The sequence below is a fragment of the Leptinotarsa decemlineata genome, unplaced genomic scaffold (genome assembly GCF_025532065.1).
Source record: "Leptinotarsa decemlineata unplaced genomic scaffold, Ldec_3_MD MMD2_tig00000010_RagTag_RagTag, whole genome shotgun sequence".
In the NCBI taxonomy this organism is placed as follows: Eukaryota; Metazoa; Arthropoda; class Insecta; order Coleoptera; family Chrysomelidae; genus Leptinotarsa; species Leptinotarsa decemlineata.
Genome location: NW_027412538.1, coordinates 1504131 through 1524234, shown reverse-complemented (window position 1 = coordinate 1524234; position 20104 = coordinate 1504131). Strand labels below are relative to the sequence as shown.

The 20104-nt window shown below is 35.0% G+C and overlaps 1 protein-coding gene and 1 long non-coding RNA gene across 5 annotated transcripts in view; both read right to left on the bottom strand.

Moving 5' to 3' along the window:
* LOC111507119 (5-oxoprolinase) overlaps window positions 1-20104 on the bottom strand; it is a 137383-nt gene that overhangs the window by 24946 nt on the left and 92333 nt on the right. The window lies entirely within an intron of this gene.
* LOC111507368 (uncharacterized) lies at window positions 5354-6933 on the bottom strand. The gene is made up of 2 exons (XR_002722386.2): window positions 6130-6933; window positions 5354-6069 (listed from the first exon to the last, which is right to left on the bottom strand). It is a non-coding gene; the product is annotated as an uncharacterized lncRNA (long non-coding RNA).

Below are 20104 nucleotides of genomic sequence, written 5' to 3'. Positions count from 1 at the left end.
AGCCTAGGCATCATTTTAGATAAGGACTTGACATTCGAAACCCAGGTTAATCAGTTTATTCGGCGTGCATATTATTCGCTCAAAATTATATATAGACACCGAAATTTCCTACCCATGAAGGTGAAGGCGAATTTGTGGGAATCATTAGTTTTATCTATATTCAATTATGCTGATGTTTTGTATGGTCCATGTTTAACCAACCAATTCAAGAAGAAGATACAAAAAGTTCAGAATTCCTGCCTACGGTTAATTTTTGGTATAAGAAGAAGAGAAAGAGTATCACATAAACTGAAGGATACCGGCTGGTTAAATATGAACGACAGGAGAGTGTTACATGCTGCAACTTTGTTTCACAAAATAATTAATAGTAAAGTGCCGTCTTACTTACACCAGAAAATCACTTTTAGAACTGATGTGCATAATATTAATGTAAGGTATAAAGGCCGACTAACTCCGCCATCCTTTCGCACAGAGTTCTTCAGAAGGAGTTTCAGCTACCAGATCTGTGCAATTTATAATGACATTCCCGAGCCCATGAAACGAGATGACTTCAATCATTTTAATATCAATTTCAAACGATTCTTATTATCTTCAAACTATTAATGACCCAATAGCTACCTACCTATTACAAATCTATAAATAGTCATAATATTTTGAGATATTAAAAATTCTTTTTGTTTATTTCTTTGCGTACTAGGCGACATTTTTCAGGTTAAGTGGAAGACCAATTGAATGATGACTTGTCATCATGTAAATTGAACTTCGCCTTTTGTCTTCTTATAACAAATGAACTGTACATGATTAATTTGATCTGAATGTATTAGAAGATAATAAAGACGGTATTATTATTATTATTATTATTATTATTATTATTATACTTACAACACACGTACTGAATCTGGGCAGAAAACAAATGTTCCCCTATGTAGACTAACACACACACACACTCAGAAATGTATATCTTACTTTAGGTCACAATTGTTAAACCTACTCCCTATAAAAATCAGAGTAATTCCTAATAAGCGTATTTATTTTATTTTTATCGTTGTTTTAACATATTGCTCAAAATAGTATAAATATAAATCAGAAAATTAAGGAAGCGTAAAATAAAATCAAAACCGCAAGAATATGTGAACCAAAATCATAACAAACTGAAAACCGGATATGAACTCGAATAATAATATGAAATAACAAAATACGAATAAATACCCATATTTTCTCTTCCTCACAATGAATTAAACTTTGTTTTCTCCTTCTTTCTACTCACCACTCACTATGTAATTAATCAGTGTAATCCAGGTTGATGACTTCAACACAAGCATTGCTTAGGACGCTCAGCCTGGATTCACAATTTCCAGTTTTAGTTAGTTCTTTCCTTTTTTTTCTTCTAGTTTCGCGAGTTATCTAGTTTCGATTTTGAGTTCATATTGTAGATTATGCTTACACGAATATAATTTACCTACTTACTTACTACTAATTAATAAAATACCTGAATAATCGGTATAGTGCTATCGTTTTTTCTAAAATTTCATTATTTTAGTGTTCTTTGTTTTTATTGGGCATCTAATATGTCTGATATTTTGAAAATAGTTATATTTTCAACACGGAAAAACTCCTTTTCGGTAAGTAATTTAACGGGGAATTCATGATTTCTCGTAAAATTGAACAGTTATAAGTATTGTAACAGGATATTTCTGAAAACACATCATTACTGAACCCTGAACAAAGATTCAATTAAATTAAAACGTTGGAAAAAAAGAGTTGTTCTTTTTAAAAACTAAATCATCATATAACCAAACTAAGACTTGTTGGAAAAATATTCAAAATCTTCATATTTAGCTAGTTTGAGATAAAGTAACGAAAATGCACTATTATTTTCTTGATATGCAGCCATGATGATTGTATGCTGTTCGCATATTCTTCTTTTTTTCAATAATTGAAAAAGTTACACAAAAAAGTAACGATAGTAAAGTAGAGCAGTTGAAACTGAAGTGATTGTTTTACTCATTGAATTCATCGAATGATCATTTCTTTGATGTCGTGAAGAAGGCAAGGGGTCAGTTTGAGAGGTAGATCGGTTTCACCGTGAAACGACACTTGAATACGGGTCCCATTTTTGCGGTATTTGCCTAGGATTCGATGGAAAGAACACACAAAAATGTAAGACCTTCTCAGTTTGCACAATTCCGAAGGTTGCATTTGTAGAGGCCATTTTGAAACTCATTTTAGTGGAGTTGATAAGAAATATCGGTTTGTCCATTCATTGACGTAAGTGAATAGTTTCGACATATTGCACTACATCAATAATGATTAACGTACCTGAATGAAAGATGCGGCTGACGAAGAAATTCATTCATTCTAAGTATAAGGGTTAAGTATAGTTTTATAATGAAAAACTGATTGAAATCGTATTTTCCCATGAACATATATTGAATTCAAATATTGATATTGTTTTCAAAATCAGCTGTTTTTTTACAACAGCTTGTTCATGTGTGGTCGTGACAAATCTATTTTCCTATAGTTAATTTTATATCCACATAAACTTGGAATTAACTTGATAAGTCGTAGGTCCAGTTTTGGTTTTGAGCAGACGATCATTTTTATTCGTTCAAGCATTAGCAGAGCAAGGATAATAATGGACGTAATCATTGTACTGCACAGTAGGCAAGTTATATGATTCAATGAAACCTACATTATAGAAAATTGACGATCTGATAATAGACGTTGTTGTGTACCTCCAGTGACCGGCCATAAAATAAACAACGCTTCTAATTACTCTCATTTCGTCTCATTAATTTGAATGTTAATTGAATCGTCGTAACAGCAACATAACAAGCCATTAACTGAATGCAACTGGCCCTGGAAATGTCAATAAACTGGTAATGAGCAATTTTCTATAATTTGCGGTTATACGGATGAAAAGCGACTTTCATTCCGCTTTTCAATTTCATTTCGATATCCGGAATAGGCAAAGGAGCGAATCAGAGCTGATTTTTCCTGCTTTGAACTCTCGTCAGTTATACACAAATTCTGATTTGATGATGATTCAATGTTGTTGAATGTGTACAACTAATGTAGAGTGTTTATTCAGTAGATCTGTAAAATTATGTCCTTTTGACTTCCGTCAAATGAACTCTCTTCTGTTCTTCCGAGAAATAATTTTGTTATTGTTGTTGAAAATATTATTTTCCAAATATCGGATATTAGTAATAACTTGGAGATTCTCAAATTTTCCTTATCATTTTCCTATTATAATTGTATACTCCATTATGAAATCAAGTTCTGTGAAATCAATATTGAGAAATGTTTCAAAATATAATTAGGTAATATTTGCAGAGCAGTGTTACTATCTTCATTCGGGTTTGAAGGCCATCGTAGTTTGAAACTGCATCCTAACGTTTTGCCAGCACGAGTCGCTGGCTTCTTCAGAGCATTATTCATCTTGATGATTCACAGATGACGGATTTGTAGTTCGTAGGTTATATTTATGTTGACTCAGGTAGTCCGCCTCGCTTGTTAATGCGTTGCTATTGGCCGTACCGTGCCGTGCTGTCTTTCCCACATCATTTTACTCGAAAAACTGTCATATTATGGTGTAAGAGGTACTCCTTTGGGTTTGATTGAAACTCACCTGAATAATCGTTCCCAGAGAGTTTTTTATAACAATACATTTTCTGAGCTGAGGCCGATTAACCAAGGTGTACTGCAGGGATCGGTTTTGGGCCCGCTTTCGTTCGTTATTTACATCAATGATTTTTACAACTATATGAAGCCATGTCACGGTGTACTATTTGCTGACGATAGATACATCCTTGATATACTCTTCTAGGAATTATTCAGCTCTTGTTGATAAGTCTATGGAAATACAAGAAAAAGCGGAGCACTGGTTCAGTATCAACAAACTCATGATGAATAAGGAAAAATCACAAAACATAATTGTTTCTATGGCTCTGTCATTACCTGTATTCCAGTGTGTGAAATTATTGGGTTTTACTCTGGACAATAGGCAAAATTGGTCAAGCCACATGTCAAGTTTGAAAAGTAAGCTATCGAGTGCCTCATTTTCACTTAGACAGCTGAAACCAATAACAAATTTCACTACGTTGAAAATAGTATTTCACTCGCTCATACAGTCTCACATTTCTTACGGTATTCTACTTTGGGGAAATTCTAGTGATGCCCAATGAATTTTTATATTATAGAAAAAAGCTCTCTGAGAATTCTTGCTGGAATCGGTTTCAGGGATTCTTGCCGTGAATCATTCATCACTCATGAAATTATGTAGGTACCGTCTTTGTATGTAACTCAAGCCTATTAGATATTCACAAAAGGGCCCCCTTGTTTCCCAAGCAATCCATTTTACACAATCATGATACACGTAACACGTAACAGTAACACGTAACAGCAATGTTATTAGACTTCAACGTTTCAGGCTGATAAAATCACCAAAAACCTCTATAATTTCAAATTGTATAATGCACTTCCTGCCAATATTGAAAATATGATATGTTTTTTTTTAAAAAGTAATAAAAAATATAAAAAAACTGCTTTTATTCCACTTCAGAATATTTAAAACATGTGCGTAGAAACACTTCTGACGCAAGAAAGATGCTCGCCGAACCTCCACACTTGATTTGTTAATATGTTATAATGTACCCTGTAAACTTATTACAAATTTTTACTGTTTATTTTATTTTATAGAAAACTTTGTACCTTACATCTATTTGATTTTCTGACTTGTCATAAATGTATTTTATACATAACATGATCAAATAAATATATCTATCTATCTATGAAGTGTTATTACCTGTTAACGCAACATTGCATTGCGCTGTTGTCACTTTAGCATCTTTTAGTTACCGCTTTCTCTCATCTTTCTGTTTATGGATTTCTATGGCTACCCACAAGCCAACTGTGGTATCCATCATCGGGGGCAAGTTGTTTCACATCTTCAAACAGTATTGTGTAACTTAAGGAAACCCCACGAAAAAAAGTCTAACGGGTTCAAATCGCACGATCTCGGTGGTCACTTCATATCACCTCCACGGAAGATGATCATGCCCTCGAATCACCCGTGAAGAATATCTAATGTTGCTACGTCCCTGCGGGTGTTGTCAAACCTGTTAGTGTAGAAGACTCTCCGGCTAACTCAATCTTCCCCAAGGAACGAACATACCTGTATCGAAATATCAATTCAGCAAATCTTTCTATCATGTATGGAGATGTCAGAGTGTCCTACCTCCCCTGGTTAGGGATGGCTATATGGGAAGAAGAAATAAGTATCCCCAAAACCCAAATAAATAGGGAAATTACCTTATTAGCTAGAAAAACAAAGATCTATTGTATGTGCTGCAAAAAAAATCACAGGGAAAACAAAAACAAAGCGACTCAGGTGATCAGGAATCTATTTGCTACCTCTGTCAGAATTTGATGGCTTGTTATCATAAAAAAAATTGAAATTAAACGTTTTAATACTGTACACAAAACATAACCCCAGAACTTATCTCTGAAAATTAGGTTGAACTTGAAAACTACACTATTTGTGTGTCTATACATATATACATTAATCTTGACTAGATTATCAATCTTTTTGTCTGAATTTTGAGATACTTATTCGGTATCTACATAAATGTAAATGAATGTCTATACTATACTGAGTAGGGACTTAAAGCAATTGCTGAAAGCGTACAGTTACTCTTGGGAAAAACTAATATTATAACCCTTTCTTCAATTCAACACTTTGATTGTAAATTACGCTCATAATAAACTCCAAATAGTCATATTCAACACTGCGAAGAGGTTACCTTGACAATGAATACTTAGCCTAGCATTCTGATGATACCATGCCATTGCTCTGACTTCACTTCAGCCTTCTGCTGTTTTTCCTTTCCCAGGGTGAGTAATACAATCTTTTTAGACGAATACCAGTACCAGCAAACAGTGGAGAATACGGTTGATGAAAGAATTCCGCATCTCAAGATTGACTAACCTACTCAAGGGGACAGCCCTTAGATGAACCTCAAATCTACTTTTGATTAATAGGTTGATTCTCACAACCAGAACAAAAATCTGTGAAACAAAAGAGAAAACTCTCATGATTGTGAAATTCATAAAACCGAATTCACTTACCTCGACAGAGTCGAGATTTTTTTTTTCTATGTAGAAGATGGCCACGTGAACTAGTTACCGGAATCAGGCATGCAAACAACCTTCCTCAATCCTGCTTCCATTGACTACTTCCAGACACAATGAACGGATTATTTCCACGAAGGGTGAAATCCCGCATCTACTAACGGACACTGACACTCTCTAGTGATATTACCCTAACGTTGGACCAGTTAAACTTTTTTCCACCGGCGACCTATATCTTCCCCAAAGAAAATCTACTCGCAACCTCAAATTCCACCTTCCGGAAGTGATCCTTTACCCTGACGTTTTTCCGTCAGTGCCTACCAAAACAACAAGACTAAAAATAAATATATTTACACTTTACAGGAATGTAATCAGCGACCAATCACAAAACCTGTTTTCTAAAACAATTCCAATTCATGCCATTTAGCCTATGATTCGATTCCTATTTATAGTATACTAAACAACCTCTTCTTACGACCAATTTCCTATCAAGAAACAACTAATTGAATATGTATTTCATCACATATGAAATAACAAATCACTCCAACAAGAGTTAGTCCGGACCTTAATTTCGAGACTACAGCGCAGTTCTGCCAGCTGATAACATTGCAATTAAAGGTACGTTCTACAAACAACACTTCTAGATGGTATCGTTTCGCGAATACCGTTCCAAAAATGACTTTGTTGAAATCACATACTAGACCAATACAAAGGATTGGTGTGTCCTGTTATGCTAGAGACAATAAATAGCATTTGGAGATTATAACCAGAAATATTTGGAGTTACGAATTTTGTAACCGTAACAATGTGGCGTAAGCTGTGTGGCACATGTCGTTGGTGTACAGGTCATCCAATTCAGGCCAAAAGAAGTTGTTCTCAAAAAATTTACTCTAATAAGTTATTTTTTCTGGATGCATTGGACGCTCTTGGATCTCATGTGAATTGGTATCGTCCCAAATTCGACAATTTTGTTTGTTCACGTACTCATTCATCAAGAAATGGGCCTCATCGCTGAAGATGATTTTTCCATGAAAATTAAGGTCAGTTCCAACTGCTTCAGAGGCCATTCAGCAAACACACGTCGTTGTCTATGGTGTTTCACCTTCAGGTCATGAATCACTTGAATTTTCTACAGGTGCAGGCCCAAGTCACGACGCAAAATTACCCAAGTCGTGGTCTACCAAAAGCCGATTCCTTGTGAACAATGCGAAGTCGACTGCCTCAGATCCTCCTGCACACTCTCACAAACAGCGGCGATGTTTTCAGCAGATTTTGCGTTTCGTTGACTTACGGGTGTTAGTCGATCGTTTTCTGAACCAGGGGACTCAAATTCATCCACCACATTGTGAATAGTCTTCTCGGTAGGACAATTTTTGCGACCGCGCGGTACGTTGCCCATTGAACAAAATTTAAGGCGGATGACAATCAGTCACGGGACAACATCCTCCACCATGTTGTTCATCAGATTCAATTTCGGTTTCCATCTGATATTAGAGCTAGCCCTCTAGAAGGTGATAGAATCGAGAATCTCCAACATCCAAGTGTCATAAGTATTGAAGCTCGTTATGGAAATGATATTTTTATTTGGAATATAACGAGAGATTCATTCTCGGATAAATTCAATTTTTACGGTTTCTAAAACTCTAGAACTTGAGTCATGTCACGCGTTAGCAGTCACTAGAATTTTCTATTTCAACATATAATGTAGTAATTGGATAAAGTAGAAACTATATTATAGAAAATCACTGTGACTGAACTTTCATTTTGTGTTTTTCATAGTACTTATAGTCTGACAATTTCCAATTGAAGGTAACAAATATACAAATTGGACTGAGAGCTAACGGCAACAATGTTAAATGTTAGAACTAAATCCTTACCGGGGTAATTTTTATCGTCTATGTATCGCCATTGTAAATAATTGAAAAGTAAGATGATTCCATAAAATTTGCCCCCTGTAACAAGATAGCTTCTGCATATCGATAGGGGATAAACGAGCGAATAGGTGAACGAGTTCGTTAAATACTTTGAAACATCGGTAAACTGATCAACACTTCGCAGGTCTATTATATTTGTTGTTTTCTATTTATTGAATATATTTTATTATATTTATTAAATAGACTATTATATTTATTAACTTGTTTTTCAAAATATATTATCATAGATTTTCATTCCATTCACACTTTATTGTGAGATAATTAGTTGACATCTTCATTGAACTCAGGTATAAATGTTCGTTAAACTCAGGTATAACTGTCATCAATTAGTTCCTAGTATATTATCAGTTTCTAGGTAGATAGTAATATTTCAAAAAGTGTATATAAATCACAATGTATGTGTAATTCTGTTTGTTAGTGAACACGTTTGAAAAAGCTACTGTGCAGCGAAACACGTATTGCAGATTTATTAATCTGTTCTAGTAAAATTCTCACAATGAAGTGTTTCTCAAAATACATCAACTTTAAAATAGTTTTTGAGGTAAGTAAACAACTGACAAATAGCTGAATAATATCATTGAATTTTATTATTTTTAATAAGATGGATGCCGTAGAAGGTCCACGTAATGTACAAAGAAAGCGGAAGTTTATGTCGTTAGAAGAAAAACAGATTGGTCTGTAGTGTACGAAAATTTAAAAAATACACTCCGTACAATGGAAGTTGTAGTCCAGTGTTCAGTTTTAACGGAAATATCCGTGTCGACAATTGAACGCATTGTACGTGAAAAAAAGGTGACTGGGATTGTGCAAGCTCCAAAAGTACATTGTCGTGGTAGCAAAAATTTGAATCGAACGAGTACCAGAAAAATTTTGTACGCTATACCGTTCATTATTTCTTTTTTGAGAATAAAGTGACAATACTCGAATCCATTAGGACAAAGGTAACGGATAATGATCTCATTCCTAAAATGAGCAAAGAGAAGTAAAGGGAAATAATAAAAGAAGATTTAAAATTTATACATGCCAAACGATCCCGTAAATCTGTCTCAATATAAAGAGAAGAAATAGTCTCATGGTGACGGCGATATCTTCGCTCTATTAGAGAAATGCGTTCTGCTCACAAAAAAATTTATTATCTGGACGAAACGTGGATGAATGCTGGTCACACAGTATCCAAGATCTGGCAATATACTACAGTAAATAGTTATCGTCAAGCGCTTGTGGACGGATTATCAATAGGGTTACACGAACCAACGGGTAAAGGGCAACGACTAATTGTCGCCCATATAGGTAGCGAGAGTGGCTTTTTAGACGATACTGCACTAATTTTTCCATCCAAAAAAACCGTGGGATTATCACGAAGATATTGACGCACAACGCTTTGAAGGATAGTTTGAATCCCTTCTTTCACGAGTCGAGCCAAATTCGGTAATAGTAATGGATAACGCTTCTCATCACAGCCGATTAGTAGTAGCTGCCAACTATGACCACCAGAAAAGCAGACATGCAGAGTTGGTTAGGACAAAAAGGAATTCCATTTTCCGAGGACATGGTTGAGGCCGAGCTTATGAGTGTCATTAAACAGCATCGTGACAAATATCGCCAACATATGGTGAATACAATAGCTCGTGCTGAAGGCATCACCATTTTGAGATTTCCTCCTTACCATTGCGAGTTGAACCCGATAGAATTAATCTGGGCTCAAATTAAGGGTTACGTAGCTCGTGAAAACGTAACATATAAAATTTCTGATGTCCAACGTTTATTAGAACTCGCAATGGAACGGATACAGAACGAAGATTGCTGTAGCCCATGTGATCAAAGAAGAAGAGAAAATGTGGAGATTGGACGGAATGGTAGACACTGTTTTCGACAAAATAATAATAGATTTAAGTGTGACTGGGGATTCCTCTTCGGACGAGTCAATGGATTTTGAAACTTTATAAGCATAACATAGATAATTATGTCTTTGCTTTGTAGTTCTCTTTCTATGTAAAAGGAACATAATGATTATTTTGTAAATTTTTCTGTTTTTTTAAAGTACTGTATTAGGCATAATAAGAAAATGTAATTAGTTTTACCATTGACACCAGGTAGCGCCACCTGCTATAACAATTTTTACGTAATTACCTATGTGTTTAAATGAATAAAAATATTATTTAGGTACGCCTCTACAGAGCTGGTAAGAGGATTATCTGTTGGTCACCTCAAGTGCGACATTGCTAATGAATCACCTTCAATTGAAAATTGTTATAGTATAGTTAGATATCGTGAACTATGAAAAACAGCGTTCTCTCTTCGATGACCTGCTTCTGATTATTTCAGAAAAAGTCTATTCATAACATCATGAAATTAGAGTAATGGTATATCTCGGAAATGTGCTTTTAAATGCACTGATATAATAAAACACTAAAAGTTTCATCCCGTTAGTGATTTCGTAGAATGCTCGAGTCGCTTAATAAGAATGAGACTGTTGGGTGCAATCAGTGTTGTAATTTGAAAAATAGAATATAAAGAGAAAATCTCCACCGTAGACGCTACCACATTATTTTGCCAGTCGTAACCGTTTCAAATGCCCACATATTCTCAGGCAAGTGAACTGCAATGAACATTCCTCTTCATTTCTCTGAGAGTTCGTATTCAGTCCAAATAAGTTCTGATTCTTTTTACCTTCCTTACACTAAGTTCTCGCTTACAGTAAATTAGGTTGGCACTGAATTGAAATGAATATCAGTAAGATACCTTATGAAAATGTCTAGCAATAAAGAGAACTGTTTAGTTTCTGCAGCAGTTATATGCACTTAATTAAAAGTTGTAGATTGGCTCTTTCGAGGCAAGAAAAATGATGACTACAGTGCGGAGGTAAATATTAGCCCCCGCCTCGTAACTTTTGAACGGAACAAGATATCAAGGTGAAATCAAATTTTAGTGAAAAAGTATAATTTTCTGTAGTTTCATAGGTAATTCAATTTTCTGTCGAATATTTTTTAGTTTTCGAAAATCCGATCAGCTATTCTGAGTGATTAGCAGTTTTATATTAATTTCAAGGGTTCAGAAGCAAACGATAAACATCAAAATTTGGAGAAAAAATTTCTTGTTTCATGTAGATTTTTCAATTGGTCACCATTCAATTCCTGACAATAACGAAGTGTGTTATCAAAAGCATTTGACACCGTTTGCCAAGAAAAGACTCGAATCTATAAAACGAGTAGGTTTGAGAGATCAAATCGCAGAAATAATAAAAAGGTATTCAACAAATATATATCCTTAACATTCTATATATGAAGGAATTAAGGCTAACACTCAGCAATGAAGCCCGAAACAAAGAACGGAAAGTCATATACCAAATAGCGAACGAAACGGATACACCCAAAAGACAATAGATAAACTAGAAAACAGAATCAAACAAAAAATACAGAACAAGGATCAAGCCACCCCAACAGACAAAACAACACAACGATGGACAGCATTTACGTACGTAGGACACCAAACCAAAAAACTAACAAACATCTTCAAACCACTGAACATCAACATCACATACAAGCCGAACACGAAGATAACACAAAAAATGAACAACTATGAAAAAGAAGATGACAAAGATCAAAACGGGATATACAGTATACAATGCTCGGACTGCAAATAATTCTATATCGGCCAAACCAAAAAAAAACTAATCCAAAGGTACAATGAGCACAAAAAGGCATACATAAATCCAATAATATATAAATCAAACCTCGCAACACACGCCATACAAAACAAACATAATTTCTTCCTACCAGAGAACATAAAACTCATAAAACAAGTCAACAAGGGAAACCGCATGGACATTTGGGAAAACTTGAACATCCATAAATTCAACAGTCATAAATCACTTATCGAGGAACAAGTACAAATCAAAACATAACAAGACCTCACATTCAATATATCAAACAAAACCATACACATTCCTAGAGAAGATCTAACACAAAGAAGGGTACCTGATGCAGTACAAATACAGGCAAATTTACCTAAAGTACCTGGAATACCTGAGTTGAGACGCTCTGACCATATAAAGAGGCAGACGACAGGATGATATATATATATATATATATATATATATATCAAAAACAGATAGAAAAAACATGAAATGATGACAGTTGTTCAAAATTTGACTGACAATGACAAGTGGGAAAATTCTGAATAATACTCGAATAAATGAAAGATCTAGTAATTCGAGTATTATTCAGAATTTCCCACTTAACATTGTCAGTCAATTTTTTAAAAACTGTCATCATTTCATGTTTTTGAACCATTTTTTATTTTATTCTCACGTTAGTAAATTCTCCATATTTGTATATTTTTTACAAGATATATAATCTTATTATTGTAGTTGTCCTGACGAAGGTGTGAAATATACTGAAAGCTTGACATATAACGAAGAGTTTTCTTTGTAACAGCCCAGCTATTGACTGCAACCTCACGAATTGAACCGATTTATATTCAATCCAGTCACTAATTCTTCTGCAATATCAATGTGTGAAGATAAACGAGCATCATAGTAACTTTGAAACAATAGAATTTTGAGTTATACAAGGTACAGTTTTGGAACCCATATTGTTCAATATACAGTGTGTAAAAGCCAAATGAAATAAATTCATTATTCCGGTTACTGTTCATATTTAAAAAAAAACAGAAACACTTCAAATGTTTGAATTGAAGGGGTTGTATTTTTAGAAGTGATTAATTTTTGGGAAAGAGAATTTTTGGCTTTCTACTACTCCATCTGATACAAAAAAAGGGATGAGAGAATCTTCCAAAGAAAGGAAGGAAGTAATCAATTTGAAAATGAGTAACCTCATACATGGATGTGTAGATCATGCAAAGAAGTAACTTTCAGACACAAACTGAAAGAAAGTCCTTCTGAAACAGCTACTTTCATATAAACATTGAATTACACGAAAGAAAAAAAATTCTTTCGAAACAAATACTTCTAAATGAACACTAAATTATACAGAAGATACTTTTCTCTACTCAGTTTGTATTTCGAACATTTGTTGTGGAATAAGAATCAGATATTCACATGAGTTCTACTTTGAATGAATGGTAATAAATTGTACTCACATGGAACACTCATGTGAGAATCAGATATCATGTGAATGATATCTGATTCTTATTCCACAACAAATGTTTGAAATACAAACTGAGTAGAGAAAAGGATCTTCTGTATAATTCAGTGTTCATATAGAAGAATTTGTTTCGAAAGAATTTTTTTTTCTTACGTGTAATTCAATGTTTATATGAAAGTAGCTGTTTTAGGAGAACTTTCTTTCAGTTTGTGTCTGAAAGTTACTTCTTTGCATGATCTACACATCCATATATAGAGTTACTCATTTTCAAATTGATTACTTCCTTCCTTTCTTTGGAAGATTATCTCATCCCTTTTTTTGTATCAGATGGAGTAGTAGAAAGGCAAAAACTTTCTTTCCCAAAACTTCAAGTGTATATTATATTTTGACATTCATCATCTTAAAAATGCCACCCCTACCTTCAATCCCCTTCGAATGACATTCATTCAAAAATATTATCACTTTCAAGTTCATTGCAACAATTAAGATAAAATAAATCAGAATCATGTTGCTACCAAAATTCGATAAAATGCATGTAATGCAAAAAGTAATGAAATATAGAATATGTAAAAAAGCTATGGATGTTAACGAGGTAGATGTTCAAAATGTTCACCGCGAACGTCTTGGCAACATCCTATTCTTAAATAAAACTCTAACATTATTCAACATATCAGGCGTGACCGACCTAATCGCAAGCGTTATTCGTTCTTAAGTCATTCAAATCTGAAGGTTCAGTTTTGTACACATTGCTCTTTACATATCCCCATTAAAAGAAATATAATGATGAAAGATCAGGTGATCGCGCTGGCCGTTCAATAGATCCTCGCCTCTTTAACCACCGATTGGGAAATGTTGTATCGAGGTATTGCCGGACATTAACTTGGTAATGTGGTGATGCTCCATCCTGCGGAAACCATATCGTATTCACCGGAACATGAGGGTTTCCTGGATCAGGATATAAATTTGCTAACCTTTTTTGAAGTAGTGCCAAATAATTATCGCCATTCAAATTTCCCTCAATGAAAAAGGAGCCAATGATATGTTTTTCTACAATCCCTGCCCAAACATTAACCTTTTGGGAGTATTGCGTGTGTTCTTCTCTCATCCAGTGAGGATTTTTCGTTGACCAGTAGCAGCAATTTTGACGATTAGTATGACCGTTAAGAGACAAAGTTCACTCATCAGAAAACATAAGGCTTTCTAATTGGATGATATTGTTAGCCAACGTGTCTATCCTTTGCTAACAAAAATGAGTTCTCTTTTCAAAATCGTCTTCTGTGAGCTCCTGAGTAGGTATCATTTTATAGGGGTGCATTTTATTTTCTTTCAATATGTTTACTATCAATGTTTGGCTTACATTGAATGTAATGTAATGAATCGATATATGTGCGTTTTCCTCAAACTCAAGCATCACATCTAATTTGAGTTATCACTCATTGCATTGGCAGCTTCTTTTTTTATCTACCCCACATGACCAAGTTCGCGAAACTGCTTCTCTATTTTGCTTATTGTTCCTTGAGATATGAGCGGTAAATTAAGAAATTTCTCATGAAATGGGCGTGCTACTTCCTGCTGTGTTAGAGTTTTATCGAGTTACCGTTAATCTAACCATTTGTCAGACTTGAAGTTAACGACCTTTAAACTTGAATTAAAATACTGACAACTAATGTTGTAATATACAAAACAAGTTGACAAAGTGTTTTGGACTAACGTTGCCATGGAAATTATTTACAGTTTTTTTAAGGATGCCATCTAAAAAGAATATTGCTATGGTTTTTGCTTACTTTTTCATTATCAGTGCTTCAACATGAAATGAGTTTTTAGCATATTGGAATAAGTTTTTTGTGTATTTCATCGAATTTCGGTAACCACATGATTTCAATTTGTTTTATCTCAATTGTTGCAATAAACTTGATAGCGATAACATTTTTGAATAGAGAATGAGGAGACCTTTCAAACGATTTATCACAAGCCTATACTTTCCATTTGGAAAATTGGGGGTGGTACCTGTCATTCGACGGAGGTTGAAGGTTGGGAAAGCATTTTTCTCTTGAAGTTTGTCAAATTATAATTTAAATTTGACGTGTTTCGGGATTTTTTACCGGGATATGTACCGTAACCGTAACCGAACTTCTTCCTGTTGACAGATTGATCTGATATTTGGTACACACAATCGGTTGTGATGACAATGCAATTCAATAAATTATATCATTGTGAGTCGAAGATGTCCACAGCTACAAAATGGAGGATTACATATTTTCCACAACCACCTCAATATGGGTATCAAATGACTGGGCTTGAGTAGTAGAATAGCCAAACACATTTTGCGGTTTTGTAAACTGTATACTGAAAAAATTAGGTTTTTCTTGAATATGATCCACAAGGCTTCGACTTTTTGAATCACACTTCATACATCATGCGGTTAACAAAATTTCAAGCATAAATTTACCAATGATGATGCACCACTGGAATCGTAGATCATGAATTCAGTTTGTATCAAATATTCAACATCATCAAACAATAAGAGTCGATGATAACTTATCGACAACCGTAATCAAACAAAGGACTCTCACGAGTCCTGCAAAAACAAACTGAAAATTTCTACAAGCTCACAATAAATCAGGAGAACAATGTTGGCCATGAAAACAACACGAAGCAACTGATTTCTTGCAGTCCTCCGGCGATATATGACTCCTGCAGTACTTCATTGGCATCATAAACTGAAACATTTCAACAAAGCGCTTCTAGCGTGACCGCGAATGAATGGAAATGTAATAAAAGAAGGGACTGCAAAATATGTGAGGTTCACAGTATACGACAAGCTAGCTGAATGCCGAAACTAAAAAATAGCCGAAGGGTGATCCGAGCGCTATAAAAGTTAACGGCGTTTCTTGATTCCATAGAAAGAATCTTCATAAAGAACAACAGAATTACTATATGGCTTTAGGCTGTTGCAGGAAATTTCTCTGTGATTGATATTTTGAGTCTGAATGATGAAAATTACAAATAAAGGTTTCTGTTCAACTCCAGAACAACTATTGTGTTTCAGCGTACAATGCTAGATGCTACAATAATATAGCGACTCTTTGATCATTTTCATTTCATTATTTCAATAATGCTACCAATTTTATGAGTAATCCATTCAATCGGATGACCAAGAAAAAAATAATAGCCCATCTATCACTATTTAAAAATATGAAATGATCACTTTAGCGTTGGACAGATCTAGATTAATTCATATCAAAATGAGGCACTCTGATCAATTCTTCCACCTATAAAACCTACTCAATAACCAATTGTTATAAAGGATATAAGATAACTGAATATTGATTAGATTTCTGCTTACAAATTTCCATGGGGTCTTTCATCAACCGCTTCCTATCTCACAATTCAAATAAAAAAGTGTGTGTAAGATATCATCGATATTTTCTATTCGTTTGAAAGGCCCATTGATGTCATTATGTGTTGAATGTAACATCATTCAAATTTCCGGCACGGCTTCTCTGGGAGGAGCGCGTCCGAAACATCTAATTTGAGCTTTGTTGGCTTTGAAGACCACTTCCGTTTTGTCGCTCATTCGCATACACCTGCGTCTCGAAAAACACCCCACAAGAAAAAGTCTAACGGGTAAAATCGCACGATTTTGGTGGCCAGTTCACATCACCTCCACGTGAGATGACCATGCCGTCAAATCGCTCGTGCAGAATATTCAATGTGGCATGTGTTGTGTGGCACGTATCACCAACCTGTTGAAACCACATGTGAGCAAATCCTGGAAGACTCTACCAGGTGTTCAATCTTTGTTTGGCAAAGCCTAAAGCGATGCCAATGATAGGGTCTGGTCCTATGAAGCTGCTTGCAACACCCTCCTTTGCAAGGGAGTCAGCAGCCTTATTGCCTTTCACGCCATTATGGCCAGGGATCCAAACCATAGACAATATATTGATTCGTTCTATCGAGGAGAGTCGTTTTTGGCAATTTGTTACCAATTTAGATGTTGCTCGGTAGGAGTCGAGAGCTTCCGACGCCGTTTGGCTGTCCGAGAATATGTTTATCGACTTGTGTAAGAGGTTGGATTCTTCCAATATCTCCGCACACAATTCAATAGCGTAAATTTCCGCTTGAAATACAGTCGCATAGGTTCCTAGGCAGGTTGATACCTCTTTCCTGGGTCTGCGACTAAAAATACCTGCACCAAAACCGGAAGGTGTTTTTGATCCATCTATAGACCAACAACTCTCTGCTTTTAATATTTTTTTCTCTCGGAGGATCCAGTTGTCTCTACTCGGGAAGAGTACTTCATTATAAGGCAGTTCGTAGTTGACAGTTGGAAGCATAAAGTCGGAGGTAATTGCCAGAATGCTGTAACTTCCAGTGTCAACCAACAGTATGTTGCACTCTGCATATAGTACTCGCCGTTGACAGTGATGACCTGGCCAATGTCGTTCTCATAGAAATATGAACCAACGATGCCGCAAGCCCAAAATCCACACCAAACAGTGAATTTTTCGGAATGCATCAGGCTTTCTTGGATCTCATGTGGATTGGTATCGTTCCAAATTCGACAATTTTGTTTGTTCACGTACCCATTCATCCAGAGATGGGGTCTCACTGCTGAAGTTCATGTTTCGATGGAAATTAGAGTCAAATGCCAACTCCTCCAGAGCCTATTCAGGTCGTTTACGATCAGTTCCTGGGTTGGTTGAATTTTCTACAATTGCAGATTCAAGTCACGACGCAAAATTCGCCAAGTTGTGGTCTGCGAAAGGCCGTGTTCTTGTGAGAGACGCGAAATCGACTGTCATGGAATCTCCTGCACACTCTCACAGACAGCGGCGATTTTTTTTGGCAGATCTTGCGTTTCGTTGACGTACGGGTGTTGATCGATTGTTTACTGAATCAGTGGACTTCACCACATTACGAATAGTCCTCTCGATAGGACAATTATGGCGACCGTATAATGGGCGAAGCGCGCGGTACATTGCACGAACAGAACATCCATTTTGATCAAACAATTTCATCATTTGTATGTGTTGTTGAATGCTATATCTGTTCATGGTGATTCAGCAATGAAAACTGAATAAATGGCAACTGATTTATCGGATACAGCTTGAAAACGATGGTTAGCGTTCAAAAGACCCTGTTGGAAGACCCTTTTTATTGTTAGAGATTTTCATTTTGTACCAAGAATTTTTGAAACAACGCTCAAAATTTATTGTCTAGTTAACAACCCAAAAAAGTCAAATGTTTTGATATTTGGGCCAAAAAATGTCAGGGAGATGATTGAAAACAAAATAAAAATACTTGACAAGGACCTGTCCATTCTAGATCAAGCGAAAAGTCTGGGACTTATTCTCAAAAGTAATTTAAGATTCGAAACACACGTGAAAAAACTTATTCAAAAGGCTTATGGAACTCTTAAGACTATTTATGGAAATAGAAATTTTCTTACAAAAGCATGTGATAGTTTAATTTTGTCTACCCTGAATTTTGCTGATTCAGTGTTCGGTCCCTGCTTAACGAAAGCATATGAGCAAAAAATCCAAAAGATTCAGAATTCATGTTTACGTCTCATTCATGAGGTTCAAAGGCGAGAAAGTATTTCCAATAAATTGGTTGAAACGGGTTGGTTAAATGATGCAGCGTGCTTATTTCACAAAATAATCATAACGAAGATTCCGATTTACTTACATGAAAAAATTTCATTTCGAACCGATGTTCATACTATCAATATTCAATTCAAAGGTATTTTAACACCACCACTTCACCATCATGAATTCTTTAAACGGTCCTTCAGTTACCTAATTGGCTACGTCTACAACGGTACGCCTACAACGGAACGATACGGTACGGTTTTGAGTACTACTATAAGAATATTTTGGGGGGGCAATAAACCAAATAATACATTTCAGATCCCTACGTTGTTAAGAGTCCCTATTATTGTTTTTTTTTGCAAATTCTGTATTATAGGCATATTCCATAATGTTAAGCTTGTGTGAGGTTAAGTGGTAGAACAAATCAGTAATTTGGACTTCGCCTTTGACGTCAGCCCTAGGATCATTAATGTTTCACCTGTAAAAAAAATCTATATGTATCCTAAATTGACAGAATAAAGACACATTATTATTATTATTATTGTCAGATGCAATTCATAAAAATAAGTTTCACTTCGACACTTTCATTCTTGAATATAATACTTCCAAATGGCATCATGATATAATTCAATGAAAATTCCAAAATTAAACAAACTTTCAAGTATCCATTAGATACAGAAAAAAAACAAGAAGTTATTTGAAATGGTATCCCAATCTAGTTACAATATATTGCGATATTCATTCGAAGACTACTTCATAGTAGATTATAGAAAAACAAACCAAGTCACTAGCTAAATGCTACATTCGTGATATTGTCCGAAATCAACAAATGTTATAACACCAAGGTATGTGATGTGAGATTTTCACTAAACAGTTTTACAAAAATGCAACACGTGTTTCGCTAAAAAAAAGCTTCTTCAGGCGTGTTTATACTCCTCTACTCCCGTATAGACACGCCTGAAGAAACTATTGCATAGCGAAACACGAGTTGCGTGTTTTTAAAACTGTTTAGTGAAAATCTCATAATGAAGTGTTTCTTGAATACGTTATATTGAAGTAGAGTCGTTTTTTGTGAAGGAAAATCAGTTTCTCATCGACATCCTTTGAGTATTTTCACTCCTGTGACATATGTCGAATAAGTTGAGGAATAAAAATAATCAGCAAAAAAATTACTACGTATAAACTTAAATTTTGTCCATTTCTGAAGACAGAGATAAATTTTTTTTGACAGAAGATAAGTAATTTGTGTTTTCTCAACTCCTTTTTTTGATAGAAAAAATTATTGAATACGACAAGTTACTGATGAATAGAACCTTTTTTTTTTCGTATTCGGCAGTAA